Genomic DNA, 13774 nt, shown 5'->3' on the forward strand with positions numbered 1-13774 from the left:
TTAGGGTATATAAACACCTTTTAAATAATAAAGTTGGAGGGGGTTTTCCGCACAAGCCTAGCCTCCCCCGTGTCTATTCTTTCTCTTGCTCCCTCCCTCTCCTTTTCAGGCGGATCCCTTGTAACGTGGAGGCTCACTGTGTCTACTTACTTGTCCAGGCTTCTAAGATCCGTAAGAGAGAGAGCCCAAGGCGGGGCACTCTCTGATATTCAAACAGGCGCCAGTGGCCTAATGTAGACGGTGCAAGTTCCTTGTCCGGAACTTTATTGGTTTTCCAAGTAAGCCAAGCTAATCAGCCTCTTTTCTCCACTAAATTTTCCTACTACACTATTTCTTCCTGATCTAATCTTATATTAATAAATAAATAAGTCTTTCCTTGCCAACGCCGTCCCTGCTTCGAATTCCCTGGATCCACCGGGGCTGGACCCCAGCAGCAGGAGGTTATTCTCATTTTATTATGACAAGGATGATAATAATAGCTGACATTGATTGTGCTCTTACTATTTGCAGCACTTCTGTAAACATGCTAAGTAAATTAACTCATTTAATCTTTGCAATGGCCTTATGCAGTTATCCAACTCTATGCCCCAACCAGTAATGCTGAAGAAGCTGAAGTTGAATGGTTTTATGAAGACCTACAAGACCTTTTAGAACTAACACCCAAAAAAGATGTCCTTTTCATTATAGGGGACTGGAATGCTAAAGTAGGAAGTCAAGAAACACCTGGAGTAACAGGCAAATTTGGCCTTGGAATGTGGAATGAAGGAGGGCAAAGACTAATAGAGTTTTGCCAAGAAAATGCACTGGTCATAGCAAAGACCATCTTCCAACAACACAAGAGAAGACTCTACACATGGACATCACCAGATGGTCAACACCAAAATCAGATTGATTATATTCTTTACAGCCAAAGATGGAGAAGCTCTATACAGTCAACAAAAACAAGACCAGGAGCTGACTGTGGCTCAGATCATGAACTCCTTATTACCAGATTCAGACTTAAATGGAAGAAAGTAGGGAAAACCACTAGACCATTCAGGTACGACCTAAATCAAATCCCTTATGATTCTACAGTGGAAGTGAGAAATAGATTTAAGGGTCTAGATCTGATAGATAGAGTGCCTGATGAACTATGGAATGAGGTTTGTGACATTGTACAGGAGACAGGGATCAAGACCATCTCCATGGAAAAGAAATGCAAAAAAGCAACATGGCTGTCTGGGGAGGCCTCACAAATAGCTGTGAAAAGAAGAGAGGTGAAAAGCAAAGGAGGAAAGGAAAGATATAAGCATCTGAATGCAGAGTTCCAAAGAATAGCAAGGAGAGATAAGAAAGCCTTCCTCAGCGATCAATGCAAAGAAATAGACGAAAACAACAGAATGGGAAAGACTAGAGATCTCTTCAAGAAAATTAGAGATACCAAGGGAACATTTCATGCAAAGATGGGCTCGATAAAGGACAGAAATGGTCTGGACCTAACAAAAGCAGAAGATATTAAGAAGAGGTGGCAAGAATACACGGAAGAACTGTACAAAAAAGATCTTCACAACCCAGATAATCATTATGATGTGATCACTAATCTAGAGCCAGACATCTTGGAATGTGAAGTCAAATGGGCCTTAGAAAGCATCACTATGAACAAAGCTAGTGGAGGTGATGGAATTCCAGTTGAGCTGTTTCAAATCCTGAAAGATGATGCTGTGAAAGTGCTGCATTCAATATGCCAGCACATTTGGAAAACTCAGCAGTGGCCACAGGACTAGAAAAGTCAGTTTTCATTCCAATTCAAAAGAAAGGCAATGCCAAAGAATGCTCAAACTACCACACAATTGCACTCATCTCACATGCTAGTAAAGTAATGCTCAAAATTCTCCAAGCCAGGCTTCAGCAATATGTGAACTGTGAACTCCCTGATGTTCAAGCTGATTTTAGAAAAGGCCAAGGAACCAGAGATCAAATTGCCAGCATCCGCTGGATCGTGGAAAAAGCAAGAGAGTTCCAGAAAAACATCTATTTCTGCTTTATTGACTATGCCAAAGCCTTGACTGTGTGGATTACAATAAACTGTGGACAATTCTGAAAGAGATGGGAATACCAGACCACCTGACCTGCCTCTTGAGAAACCTGTATACAGGTCAGGAAGCAACAGTTAGAACTGGATGTGGAACAACAGACTGGTTCCAAATAGGAAAAGGAGTACATCAAGGCTGTATATTGTCATCCTGCTTATTTAACTTATATGCAGAGTACATCATGATAAATGCTGGGCTGGAAGAAATACAAGCTGGAATCAAGATTGCTGGGAGAAATATCAATCACCTCAGATATGCAGATGACACCACCCTTATGGCAGAAAGTGAAGAGGAACTAAAAAGCCTCTGGATGAAAGTGAAAGAGGAAAGCGAAAAAGTTGGCTTAAAGCTCAACATTCAGAAAACGAAGATCATGGCCATCTGGTCCCATCACTTCATGGGAAATAGATGGGGAAACAGTGGAAACAGTGTCAGACTTTACTTTTCTGGGCTCCAAAATCACTGCAGATGGTGACTGCAGCCATGAAATTAAATGATTCTTACTCCTTGGCAGAAAAGTTATGACCAACCTAGATAGTATATTCAAAAGCAGAGACATTACTTTGCTGAGTAAGGTCCATCTAGTCAAGACTATGGTTTTTCCTGTAGTCATGTATGGATGTGAGAGTTGGACTGTGAAGAAGGCTGAGCCCCAAATAATTGATGCTTTTGAACTGTGGTGTTGGAAAAGACTCTTGAGAGTCCCTTGGACTGCAAGGATATCCAACCAGTCCATTCTGAAGGAGATCAGCCCTGGGATTTCTTTGGTAGGAATGATGCTAAAGCTGAAACTCCAGTACTTTGGCCACCTCATGCGAAGAGTTGACTCATTGGAAAAGTCTCTGATGCTGGGAGGGATTGAGGGCAGGAGGAGAAGGGGACGACAGAGGATGAGATGGCTGGATGGCATCACTGACTTGATGAACATGAGTCTGAGTGAACTCCGGGAGTTGGTGATGGACAGGGAGGCCTGGCGTGCTGCAATTCAGGGGGTCGCAAAGAGTCAGACACAACTGAGTGACTGAACTGAACTGAACTATGGTGAAAGAGCCATTATTATCCTCATCTTTTAGGTTGGTTAACTGGTTCAAAGAGGTTAAGTAATATTCCCAAATCTCTGTAGCCAGTAGGTGGCAAAACTGGGGTTTAAAATCAGACAATTTGACATCAGTAATGAGGCCTGGTAGGGCTTCCCTGGTGGCTTAGACAGTAAAGAATCTGCCTGCAATGCAGGAGACCTGGGTTCAGTCCCTAGGTCAGGAAGATCCCCTGGCGGAGAGCATGGCAACCCACTCCAGTGTTCTTGCCTGGAGGATCCCCATGGACAGAGGAGCCTGGCAGGCTACAGCTCATGGAGCTGCAAAGAGTCAGACACGACTGAGTTACTAAGCACAGCAGAGTGAGGCCTAGAGAAGTTAGATGAGTTGACTTACTGAAGGCCGTTGCTAATAAATGGATGTGTTTCTCTTCCTCCAGGTACAGGCATGTTTGTTATAAATTTATTTACTAGATCCCAGAGAATTTTTGACAAAATTGGATACCTTAGACATTAATATGTAGCATACCTCTTTTTGTATGGATGATGACATGACTGAGAAAAGAAAGTTGTATATGACCTCCAAAGTCACACATCTGGTCAGAGGCAGGCCCTGGATTAGATCCCAGTTCTCCTAAACCCAGAATTGGTCCTTTTGTCATTAGCCTCTTCCTTAAAGATCAGTACAAAGCCAGATGTGGTGGAATTTAGGATCCTCGGAGATAGAAGACAAATAACCTTGTATTGAAGAGGGGGATTCTGAAAGGGAAGTAAAAGCTGAAGGAGACATAACTGTTTTTCTTTAAGTTTGGGTCACAAAGCATGCATGTCTGACAGGGCCTCAGACCTACTCTAGTTCCAGTGAATTCTTGAATTCACAGATGGCTGAGGCAGCATGAGAATTCCATGTGTGTCAAGTGTCTGGATCTACTGAATCAAAATATTGGAGGCTGTGGCTGAGGAATCTGTTTTTTGAAACTTCTCCAGATAATTCCTTAATGTGTTAAAAAGAAAACCTAAATACTGCTGGAGACTCAGATACAATATATTTTCATGAAGGTAATTTTGTCTTAGAACAGGTTTTCTCAAGCTGTTCATACTATGTAACCCTCCTTTTCCTGGCATCTATTCAGTGATTGTCTAAGTTGTCTCAGGCTGCCATAACAAAATAACATAGACTGGGTGGCTTAAACAAACAAAAGAATTATGTCTTACAGCTCTGGGAAGTCCAAGATCAGTGTTCTAGCAGGGTTTCATTTCAGGTGAGAGCTTTTGTCCTGGCTTGCAGACAGCCATGCTTCTTTGTGTCCATACATGGTGGAGAGAGAGAGAGATCTCTGGTGTCTCTCCCCTTTTATAAGGATACCAGTTCTTTGGGATCAGGGCTTCCCCTTATGATTTCTTTTAGCCTTATATGTCTTCTTAGAGGCCCTTTCTCCAGTACAGTCATGTGAGGGGTTAGGGCTTTAACATATGAATTTTAGTGGGACACAGTTTAGCCCATTGCAGTGGCACACAAAGCCAGTCTCGTTGTCAAAACAGTGACAGTAGGACACACAGGTATAGAGTTTTCTAGCTTCCTTTCACTACAGTTCTTTAACACATTGTTTCCTTTTTCACCTTTTCAATTGCAAAGCAGAAAAAAAAATCAGTGACATCAAGGAATAAAGTTCTTTAGAAAGTGTCAAAGTGATACAATCAGTTATTTGATAGGACATATCAGAGTAGTCCTCGTGTCTAGAATAGCAGAATATATAATCCCATTATTTTAATTCTTGAAACACTTCCTTGGAATAACACACATTTATAATTTGTTCAGTGATTAAAGTAATTATTTTATAATTCAAGTAAAATTTTTTTAGTTAACATATAATTAAGATTCTTATGAATTTAATTTTAGGGATAATAAACATAACATACATATAGCAGGGTTGTGTTCTCCCTTCTCTAACCTCCTGCCATTTCTCAGGCTTGAAATATACCAAAGTACAAATAACTAAGAAGGGCCTTGGAAAGCATCTTAAAAAGTGCCAGAAAAGAGACAGAGGCTTTAATTTGTTTTGTGACACAATAGTAAAACAGGGGGTATGTAAAAAAAATGGTCTGTTTTGGCAATGTGGAAGTTCAGTTTGTCTTGTAGATAACCCAGCCTGACTCTAGTGGGGCCTTTCCCCTCACTCCATCCCCCGTACCTCCAGCCACATCTAGAGATCCATAAGAGAAACCAGATGGGCATGACCTACTTTGAAAGTTGGGAAGAAAAAGAAACAGATTTGGTTTGGGTGCCGTTGGGAAGCAAAGAGGAAGTGAAGGAAGGGGAGAAGAGTAAGAATTTTAAAAAGAGGTGGGTTGAAGAAAATGACTGGCCATTTGAAGTGAATCAGAGGAACTAAACTGAAGCCCTTCTCCTTCCACTGTGCTAAATTGCTTCAGTTGTGTCTGACTCTGTAACCCTATGAGCTATAGCCTGGCAGGCTCCTCTGTCCATGGGATTCTCCAGGCAAGAATACTGGAGTAGGTTGCCGTGCCCTCCTTCAGGGGATCTTCCCGACCCAGGGATCAAACCCCCGTCTCTTAGGACTCCTGCATTGGCAGGAGGGTTCTTTACCACTAGTGCCACCTGGGAAGTCCCTCCCACTGTACCTGTGGAGAAGTTTTTCCATTCAGATCAGAAACAACACAAAGATATTTCCTCTCTCCACTCCTTTTCAAAGTTGTACCAGAAGTCTTTCCTAATGCAATAAGACAAGGAAAGAAAATAAAGGATATATTATTTGGGAAGGAAGAAATAAAACTGTCTTTGTAAATAATGCAACTGTCTATATAGAAAATCCAAAACAATCAGTCAAAAAAGAGAAAAGAAAAAAATCCTCCAGGAATAAGTGAGCAATTATAGCACAGTTGTAGGATACAGGGTGTTATATGCAATCCTTTTCTCTGTGAATAACCCAGTGCTGGTGGGACTGACTCATCATTCCCAATAAACAAGGAACCAAAATGATCTAATATCATGATATTATAGTTTTTAAACATTAGTTTTTGCTGTTTATAGACATTTTGATGGGAATTTGGTTAGAAGAATGCAAGTTATGTATATGATTAAAAGCAAGCACAATTTACGTATATGATTAAAAGCAAGCACATCTTGGGATATGGTGGCTCTTTGTTCTCAGTTGAGTGAGAAGGCAACTGAATGACTGATGGTGACAGTACTTACCTGATACTCACAATCATCATTCGTTCAAGGGAGCTCAGAATCCTTCAGACTGTGCTGTTTTTCAGTACAAAAATTTAAGTAAATGTTTTGCTTACTGATTTTGGAAAAATAATGGAAACAGTTAACATGGCTGTCTTTAAGGACATGAAGCCCCAGAACAACTGCATGCAAGGAAAAATGCTGAGCCAGTGAAATTTGTCAGTGTGATACTTGCAGAATGACAGAGGGTTGGCACAGTGGGAGGCTGGAGATGCATCATCAATCTTGAGAAATAAATTCTCAGTCACTTAGTGCTCAGGGCAGGTAAAAGAATTATCAACCACTGCAATGAACACTTGCATCTAATTGTGTTCACCACTTTACATGGATTTTGTTTTCATTTACTCTTTTCAGGGACATCCAGAAGAAATTCTTCCTATCTTCATGTCATAGCTAAGGAGACTAAGGCCAAGGGGGTTAATACATTGCTCAAGGCTACAATGCTAGTAGAGAGGAGTCGATTCCAAAGCCAAGTACCGTGACTCCAGGATATGGGTTTTATATTCCACACTCTCCATTTATTACCTGATATGTAAATGGAACATCAAATTGTTTTGAATTCATAATGTGTCCTGCAAAGGGCCTGGGGCAAGTTCCAGCTGTGTCACTTGGTGCAGGCTGGCACTCATGAGCAGGTCAGTGGCAGACGTGGCTTACACACCTCTTGTGTCTTCAGCATTCTGTGCTTGACCTGGGCACAGTGGCACTCATCATGGGACTGTGCTCCAGCAGCAGAATGCCTCCTCCCTTTGCTCAACCTTTTAATGAGGGGAGAGTAAGAGCACTTGGTAAAACAGGAGACAAGCACCTGTTTCATGCATGTTGGGAAATGTCAACTGCCCAGCACCTACAAGCTACATGGTGTTTCTGTCCTCTGAGATGTCAAGTTCAGGTGCAGTCCCTCCAGCTGGGAAAAGGGGATGTCATTGCTTCCAACTAGCTCATTGCCCCGAGTATGAGTTTCCTATAATATTGTAACAAAGTACCACAAACTAGATGACTTAGAACAGTAGAAATGTATCCCTCACAGTTCTTGAGGCTAAAAGTTCAAAAATCAAGGGGTTAGCAGAGTATTGCTTCCTCTGAGCCTTTGGGTAGAATTCTTCCTTGCCTTTTCCTCGTTCCTGATGGTGGCCAACAATCCCTCACATTCCTTGGCTTGTACCTGCATCACTGAAGTCTCTGCCTGTGTCGTCACATGGTGCTGCCCCTGTGTATCTGTCTTCATGTGATGCTTTGCTCTTCTTGTAAGGATTTCAGTCATTTTAGACTAGAGCCCACCATAATGACCTCATCTTAACTGAATTATATCTTAAACAAATGTTTCTATTGAATGAAATCACATTCACAGGAACAAGGGACTGGGACTTTAATGTATCTTTGGGGGGACACAAATCAACCCACATTATCTAGTAACCCAGTAAGAGCTTTAGGTTTCTGTGACAGATAATCATCTTTATCTCCACATTCCACAGTATGTTAGTCCACTGAGGAAAATTCCATAATTTAGAGAATGTTATTAATTAAAAAAAAACTTTAGCAAGAAAATATGTAATTAACTTCTGATTGATGGATATGGATTCATTTTAGGAGGAGAAAGTATGATTTTATGGAGAGAAAAAGATCATCAGAGCTGTCACTTTATAAGCTTACATCTAGCTAGTCAAGTGCCTGAGTACAGAAAGAATTTTTTTGTTTATGAGATCACAAATTCTGCACTTATGGAGTTAAAATTTTTACTCTCATTATAACCAAGGACACTGATCTTGATGGTACCACTGAAAGTAGAAGTAGGATTCTTATTTTTTGAGCTTTTATCAAGCCTGCAGGATGCAAGGTTTCCAACAGTACAAATAAGATGCTGTCTACCTTCAAATGACACTCACCCTTGTTTCCCTCCAGAGATAGGAAAGTACCAGCAAAAACTGTTTGCCCTTGGCAACATGTAATTTAAAAGAATGTACTGTACCAAACAGGAGAGAGGTAAAAGATAAACAGAGAGAATGAGAGAGAGAGAGAAAGGAAAACTCAAATAGCAATATTCCTGCTGCATTCAGTTTGGATAATTTATTTTGTTGCATAGAGAGGCATTGATAATATGTATTTTGGTTTCATAATTTTCTAAATACTCTTTTACGCTAGAATCCATCTTTGCTGCTAATCATTCCCCTTTCAAAGCATTGCCTGATCTGTTTTCTGAGGGCCAGCTTCATGAGGAGACAGAGCAAATTTATAATCTGGAGCTGACAGTTCAGAGGCTGAGATGACTGCACTGATGTGAAGATAGTGGTTGTTCACCAAGTAACTTGAGATTACACCACATTTCAGGACCACATTGTCTAGAATGCAGAGAAATCCTTAGATACTGCTGGAGGGAGGTAACACAACTGATGAATATAAATGAGACCAAACACAACAGACAACACAGAAATACAAAGGATCATAAGAGACTACTATCAGCAATTATATGCCAATAAAATGGACAACTTGGAAGAAATGACCAAATTCTTAGAAAAGTACAACTTTCCAAAACTGAACTAGGAAGAAATGGAAAATCTTAGACCCATCACAAGCACGGAAATTGAAACGGTAATCAGAAATCTTCCAGTAAAAAAAAGCCCAGGTCCAGACAGCTTCACAACTGAATTCTACAAAAAATTTAGAGAAGAGCTAACACCTATCCTACTCAAACTCTTCCAGAAAATTGCAGAGGAAGGTAAACTTCCAAACTCATTTTATAAGGCCACCATCACCCTAATACCAAAACCTGACAAAGATGCCACAAAAAAGGAAAACTACAGGCCAATATCACTGATGAACATAGATGCAAAAATCCTTAACAAAATCCTAGCAATCAGAATCCAACAACACATTAAAAAGATCATACACCATGACCAAGTGAGCTTTATCCCAGGGATGCAAGGATTCTTCAATATCTGCAAAGCAATCAATGTAATTCACCACATTAACAAATTGAAAAATAAAAGCCATATGATTATCTCAATAGATGCAGAGAAAGCCTTTGACAACATTCAACATCCATTTATAATAAAAACTCTCCAGAAAGCAGGTATAGAAGGAACATACCTCAACATAATAAAAGATATATATGACAAACCCACAGCAAACATTATCTTCAATGGTGAAAAATTGAAAGCATTTCCCCTAAAGTCAGGAACAAGACAAAGGTGCCAACTTTCACCGCTACTGTTCAACATAGTTTTGGAAGTTTTGGCTACAGCAATCAGAGCATAAAAAGATATAAAAGGAATCCAAATTGGAAAAGAAGAAATAAAACTCTCACTGTTTGCAGATGACATGATCCTCTACATAGAAAACCCTAAAGACTCCACCAGAAAACTACTAGAGCTAATCAATGAATATAGTAAAGTTGCAGGATATAAAATCAACACACAGAAGTTCCTTGCATTCCTATACATGAATAATTAGAAAATAGAGAAATTAAGGAAACAATTCCATTCACCATTGCAATGAAAAAAATAAAATACTTAGGAATATATCTACCTAAAGAAACTAAAGACCTATATATATAAAACTATAAAACATTGGTGAAAGAAATCAAAGAGGACACTAATAGATGGAGAAATATACCATGTTCATGGATCAGAAGAATCAATATAGTGAAAATGAGTATACTGCCGAAAGCAATCTACAGATGCAATGCAATCCCTATCAAGCTACCAATGGTATTTTTCACAGAGCTAGAACAAATAATTTCACAATTTGTATGGAAATACAAAAAACCTAGAATAGTCAAAGCAATCTTGAGAAAGAAGAATGGAACTGGAGGAATCAACCTGCCTGACTGCAGGATCTACTACAAAGTCACAGTCATCAAGACAGTATGGTACTAGCACAAAGACAGAAATATAGGTCAGTGGAACAAAATAGAAAGCCCAGAGATAAACTCAGGCACCTATGGACACCTTATCTTTGACAAAGGAGGCAAGAATATACAATGGATTAAAGACAATCTCTTTAACAGGTGGTGCTGGGAAACCTGGTCAACCACTTGTAAAAGAATGAAACTAGAACACTTTCTAACACCATACACAAAAATAAACTCAAAATGGATTAAAGATCTAAATGTAAGACCAGAAACCATAAAACTCCTAGAGGAGAACATAGACAAAACACTCTCAGACATAAATCACAGCAGGATCCTCTATGACCCACCTCCCAGAATATTGAAAATAAAAGCAAAAATAAACAAATGGGACCTAATTAAACTTAAAAGCTTCTGCACAACAAAGGAAACTATAAGCAGGGTGAAAAGACAGCCTTCAGAATGGGAGAAAATAATAGCAAATGAAGAAACTGACAAACAACTAATCTCAAATATATACAAGCAACTCCTGCAGCTCAATTCCAGAAAAATAAATGACCCAATCAAAAAATGGGCCAAAGAACTAAACAGACATTTCTTCAAAGAAGACATACAGATGGCTAACAAACACATGAAAAGATGCTCAACATCCCTCATTATCAGAGAAGTGCAAATCAAAACCACAATGAGGTACCATTTCACGCCAATCAGAATGGCTGTGATCCAAAAGTCTACAAGCAATAAGTGCTGGAGAGGGTGTGGAGAAAAGGGAATCCTCTTACATTGTTGGTGGGAATGCAAACTAGTACAGCCACTATGGAGAACTGCCGCGGTCCAGCCCCGGTGGATCCAGGGTAATTTGAAGGTGGGGACGGAATCGGCGTCCTGGAAAAAACTTATTTAATTACAGATATAGAGGGAGATTAGAAACAGATAGTGTAGTAGGAGAACTAATAGAGAAAAGGAGGCTGAATAACTGGTTTACGTGGAATACCAATCACCACCTACGTAGGCCACAGGCGTCTTTCTATTCTCCCAAAGGAGAGGAGGAACTGAGGCCTCCCCCGTCCGATCTCAGAAGCCCAGGCAGAATTAGCAGGCTTGGTGTATACCCACATTTCAGATGGGAATTCAGCCAGGAAAACGGGGAGCGAGAAAGAAACGACATGGGGGAATCAGTCTTTCCAGAAACTGATCTGATTTCTTTATTTTTCAGGTTTGTTTATATACCTTTTTGTTATACATAGGGATGAATACAGAGTCACGCGGGGGGTCAGCAGACCTGACCCTTGTCACAATCAGGTGCTTCATATAAAATTACACAAAGGTCTTATGAGTTTCATCATCTTTTAGCCATGAGGTCTGCTGACATTTTATGGCCCTTTCTGATACCGGTCAGTTAAACAGAAAACTTATTTTTCCAGGGGTGATTTTTTCTTAAATCAGGCGCCACTCTCCAAATAAAGTTGCATTCCTATAGGGTGAGGGTGTAGTGAGTTACAATCAAGAAAGGAATTTACTTCACCTAAGGTTTAACATGATTAATCTTAAAGGTTAATATTTATTTCTCCTATATGCTAGTTATATTCATTATAAGGGCAGGAATATGGAGATTTAGCAGCAAATATTGGCTCAACAAATGTAAACCCTTCACCAATGTTCCCCTTAAGATCTATTTTGTCTTAAGATAGTGATAAAGTTACATTTTTGCATAGCAAGGACACAGTGATTTATAACAAAGTACAGTGGTCTATTACAAAAGAGAAGATTCATTAACTCAAGAAGTCTAGTATTGCTAACATCAAAAAACTACTATATTTCCTTTTCGATATTCCAAATACATTGATTAAGATATCCCCAGGTGCCTAAGGATATGGAGGCCTGATGGCAATCATTGACTCATCAATGAAAAAAGCCCTACGCTAATACTCCAAACTCTCTGTGTTGTTTATGGTTGAGAGGTTGTCACACGAGCTAGTCTGTCAGCAGAGAGGTTTGACCTGAGACATCCTTGTCACACCCAGGGCAGGGAATTAGCAGTAATTATTGGCACGACAAATGAAGAAAAAACCCTTCACCAATATAATTCCTAATCAACCCACTATACTATACTAATAATTTTCTGACTTTTCAAGAGAGTCTGTATTTAGAAAGTTTTAAAGCATCCTGTGCTTCTCAAGGTTGGGAGGCTGTAAACAATCACATGCGGCCGGACGAACCTGATGAGGGAGGTCAGAGAACCTTCCGAGTTCGTAAGTTGAAACACTCTTGTCACGCCCAGGAATTTTTATTAACTGGAGCTGCAAGTTAACTCCTTCTCTGAGAGAAATGGTTATGGGGGAGAGCTCCCTGTAAAGTACTCTGGTTTTGGGGGTAGATGCTTGGGAACAGGGGGTTTCCTGAGGCTTGATCACACCTTTGCATATGCCAAGCTTCCTTCCTCATGAACTTTGCCATGGGTGGAGTTCCTCATGCTGGCTCCCAACAGAGAACAGTGTGAAATTCCTTAAAAAAATGGAAATAGAACAGCCTTATGACCCAGCAATCCCACTGCTGGGCATACACACTGAGGAAACCAGAACTGAAAGAGACACGTGTACCCCAATGTTCATCGCAGCACTGTTTATAATAGCCAGGACATGGAAGTGACCTAGATGTCCATCAGCAGATGAATGTATAAGAAAGCAGTGGTACATATACACAATGGAGTATTACTCAGCCATTAAAAAGAATACATTTGAATCAGTTCTAATGAGATGGATGAAACTGGAGCCGATTATACAGAGTGAAGTAAGCCAGAAGGAAAAACACCAATACAGTATACTAACGCATATATATGGAATTTAGAAAGATGGTAACAATAACCCTGTATGCGAGACAGCAAAAGAGACACAGATGTATAGAACAGTCTTTTGGACTCTAAGGGAGAGGGAGAGGGTGGGATGATTTGGGAGAATGGCATTGAAACATGTATAATATCATACATGAAATGAATCGCCAGTCCAGGTTGATGCATGATACTGGATGCTTGGGGCTGGTGCACTGAGACAACCCAGAGGGATGGTACAGGGAGGGAGGAGGGAGGGGGGTTCAGGATGAGGAACATGTGTATACCTGTGGCAGATTCATGTTGATGTATGGCAAAACCAATACAATATTGTAAAGTAATTAACCTCCAATTAAAATAAGTGAATTTATATTAAAAATTAAAAAATTAATAAAAATAGATAAATGATACCAAAGAAAGACAACGTTTTGTATCCTGTATCCAAGTTAACACTTCTAGAGAGTGTGCTATAGAAATTGATGCAAAAAAATCAAGGTTGCTTAGAAAGCCTAGAAGAACTTCTATCTTTTTATTTGGGCAGTTCTGACATATTTGTAAATGGTCATGCCTTTAGACAGATTATAATCTAGATGGGTGAGTTATAAATCTCACCCTTGATGCACTTAGTTTCAGTAACAATGCTGATCTCTATCAAATAATGCTGACCTACTATCAAATTATGATGGAGAGAAAAAAGGCAAGACTTACAAAGTTTGAATTGGCAAAGATAATGTGT

This window comes from Budorcas taxicolor, chromosome 9 (assembly GCF_023091745.1).
Source record: "Budorcas taxicolor isolate Tak-1 chromosome 9, Takin1.1, whole genome shotgun sequence".
Classification (NCBI taxonomy): Eukaryota; Metazoa; Chordata; class Mammalia; order Artiodactyla; family Bovidae; genus Budorcas; species Budorcas taxicolor.